Source organism: Saccostrea cucullata, unplaced genomic scaffold (assembly GCF_032062105.1).
Source record: "Saccostrea cucullata isolate Sc308-1 unplaced genomic scaffold, CSIRO_AGI_Scuc_v1 ctg365, whole genome shotgun sequence".
Taxonomy (NCBI): domain Eukaryota; kingdom Metazoa; phylum Mollusca; class Bivalvia; order Ostreida; family Ostreidae; genus Saccostrea; species Saccostrea cuccullata.
In genome coordinates this window covers 479,814-483,396 of record NW_026936150.1, presented here as the reverse complement: position 1 = coordinate 483,396, position 3,583 = coordinate 479,814, and the positions used below count along the sequence as shown (strand labels likewise).

Here is a 3,583-nt window from a genome sequence, read left to right as displayed (position 1 = left end):
CAGTTCCTTCTACGATGAATTGTATCACATCTTGAGAAACTCTACATAAATAAAAGCGAACATATATATTGAAGACATGTCAATGTTTCTTTTTTTGAAAGGAAATTTATTTTAAGTATAAACAATAACATTTTCATTGACATCAGACATGCCTTATTGTGTCGTTCCGACAAAAAAATAGTGCATTTTAAACCGCCGAAGAATGAAAGTGTATTTCGTCACTTCTCATATTCCTATATGTGCATATATGTCTTGTCGATTTTTAAAATTTTCAAACTAATTGCATAAAACATTGGTTAATTTTTCTGTTCGTTGGGATTTATACAAATGACACATAGGCCTAACATAGAGATCGAACTCCTTTTTCATATTCATACGCACCATGCTACTTTGCTTTGTAAAAAACACGCAAAATCGGCAGCACAACAGTGACTTCAAAAGAAATTGACGGGACTGTGGAGGCTTACTAGGAAATTTTTAGAAGGTACGTAAATGTAATTACATGTACATTTAAGTATAGTTGCACGTGTTGCTCTGAAATATAAACTTAGCCAGTAGTTTATCGATAGGACTTCGTATGGTACTGACCGAGTAAACATTAGCGCCACCTTGTTTTTGCGGCTTTAGGGGCCTGATTCTATATAAATTTTTCTTTGTGTTTTTTCCGCAAAAGTAGCTTCCATTGTAGTAATGAGGCAACTGCCTCACTAGAAATATTATTTTCAAGTCTTTGAAAACACACAAAACAGCAGTCGTGCGACAGGACATGCCATTGAAATTTCGACTAGATTTCCACTTTCTTGAGAGAATCGGTAATGTTTTAGTGAAAATCGAATGAATATTTTTCTGCATGCAATGATACGAAACGAAATTATCCAAGATAATATTTCTATTTGTTGTATCACACGAAAAATACGATGAGAACGAAGCATCTGTTGGAACGACGCCATTTTTATTTTAGCCAGGAGCGGATCAAAATCCACCGCATGCACCTGTTCATAATAAATCTGGAATAAGTTATTTTAATTGATTTATGTTTACTCATATCGCTTCAGAAAAATATAGACCACTTTTTTAGTGTAACATAACAGGGTGAAAGTGTCTTATTTATTTATTTTCATTATAAAATAAAAAAAAAATATTCATAAATGGGAATATGTGGAAAAAAAAATACACATGTTCTGGATGACATGCGAGTACAAAGGCATCCTGTGTCATACAACTATGGAATTAACAATTTGAGATGTAAAAAAAAAAGAGATCAGATTGAGATTTTGATGATCTTAAAGATGCATTATGTTGATGATGTCAAGGGCTCAAAAAAGAAAAAGACAAAATTTTCTGGAAAATATCAGGTTCAAAGAAAAATTGTCAAAGCAAGTCTCAGCTATTACTTGCATTGCAGCAGATATGCATAAAGCATCAAACAATTTCTCAGAAGATAGTAGAGGTAGACAGTGTACGTGTTGCTAATGCACTTGTAAGCATTTTGTATAAAGAAGTGGTTTGAATTCCTACAGAGGATTGGAATTCAAGTGATCTTAATTTATTGCTTTGGAAAGATAATGATTTACATTTAAGATGTCATAATAAATAAAATACCCTTCAAATCTTATTTTATATGTTGTTTTAATTTAGAACTTAAAATTTGTTATTTTTCTAGAAGTACATGTATAAACCATAAGGGCCACAGCATAATGGTTCCTGGAAGGATTTGTTTACGAAACCTTTTTCATTGTTTCTGGAGGTTTGTTGGTTAATTTCTCATTCCGGAGAAATTTAACTCCATCACTACCATGTTGGGGGTTCCCTAATGCCAGATGACATCTCCAGGAAAGCAAAGAGGTACTTTTAAAATGTCATAATAAATAAAATACCCTTCAGATCTTCAATTTTACTTGTTATTTATATGTCGTTTTAATGATAATGTAAAATATTTTATTTTTCTAGAGGTATACACCACAAATGGCAGAGCATAAAGGATGGCTGGGAGATTTGATAAACTTACTGTTGTAGGAGAACAATTTGAAGCATTGATATATATTAGAAAATTGTGCTGTCAGTCTTTTGTATGTTGGAGGACAAGCTTCCCCTTGAAAACTGGAACAAATGTGAAATGAAGAATGTGTATCTTTATATTGAGAACTTTTCCTTGTAAAATCACCTCTGGGAAAAAGTTTATTTCATATCAATTTATTGTGTTCATTATCTGGTCTAATTTTATATTTGTAATTGTTTTAAAATTGCATGGCGAAACACATTTTTGCTCACCGGAGTCAAAAGCTTAAATGAGTTTTTTGATCCGATTTCTTTGTTGTCTGTTGTGTTGTAAACTTGTTACAACTTAATTTTTGTTCAAATGATGCCCCTTCCCCTCTGGGAGCTTGAGACCATTTATAAAGTTAAACTTCTCAAAATGGAACTGATATCTTCTTTTTTTCAAGCCGAGATTCTCAGGTGATGTACAAAGTATGTACTTTGTAGTGACATCAATTAGAAGCAATATCATTTTTAAACCGCAGTTTGATAGCAGAAATTTTATTTTCAAGAAAATGTTGGAGGCATATGTTTATATATATCATTAATTTCATGTTTGAATTTCAAAACCGATTTCAGCTACTACAATTTACATTGGGAAAAAATGCAGTTGTCCAACTTGTGTCTATTGTGTGTCATGAAGGTAAAATCTTACAGCTTATTGTGATATGCAACAAATATTTTACCGTGACCATGTGTTTTTGCAACAGTTGTAAAGTGTATATGCTCAAGAACATAATTATTAGTTTTCTCCTGTAGCCCAAATATAACTGTGTTAGTACTTTGATTACTGAAGCATTTATTTGTAAATCAGGGTCCTGTGTAAAACTTCTGATATTAAGATTACACACATTTTGCATTCTTAATGCTCGTTACACTTGTGAGAAAATTATGAACAAAATTGTGACGGCGACTTTCTCTTTTCTAAAAAAAGTCATTTTCTTGTATTTTACTGTATATTGTGCTTTTACACATTCAAACTGGAAGACTGCAATGTTAAAAAAAATCTTATATGATAAGTATAACAATAGTAATTGTCAAATTGATAATGAAAAGTATTTTAGGTCACCTGAGCCGAAGGCTCAAGTGAGCTTTTCTGATCACATTTTGTCCGTCGTCCGACCGTTTGTAAACTTTTCACATTTTCGACTTCTTCTCAAGAACCAATGGACCAATTTTAACCAAACTTGGCAAAAAGCATCCTTGGGTGATGGGAAGTTTAAATTGTTAACATGAAGGGCCAAGTCCCCTTACAAGGGGAGATAATCAAGAAAAGACAAAAATAGGTGGGGTCACTAAAAATCTTCTTATCAAGAACCTCTGGGCCAGGAAAGCTGAAACTTATGTGGAAGCATCCTTGGGTAGTGTAGATATTTTATTGTTAAAATCATGACCCCCGGGGGTAGGGCGGGGCCACAATAGGGAATCCAAGTTTTACATAGAAATATATAGAACAAAGCTTTAAAAATCTTCTGAAGAAGAACCACAGGGCCAGGAAAGCTGAAACTTATGTGGAAGCATTCTTGGATAGTGTAGATATTAAATT

At 32.9% G+C, this 3,583-nt stretch overlaps 1 long non-coding RNA gene across 1 annotated transcript; it reads left to right on the top strand.

The window, feature by feature from the left end:
- Nucleotides 1-407: 407 nt before the first annotated feature.
- Nucleotides 408-2,557, top strand: LOC134244883 (uncharacterized). Its single transcript, XR_009987311.1, has 3 exons — nt 408-484; nt 1,748-1,845; nt 1,951-2,557. It is a non-coding gene; the product is annotated as an uncharacterized LOC134244883 (long non-coding RNA).
- Nucleotides 2,558-3,583: the final 1,026 nt, after the last annotated feature.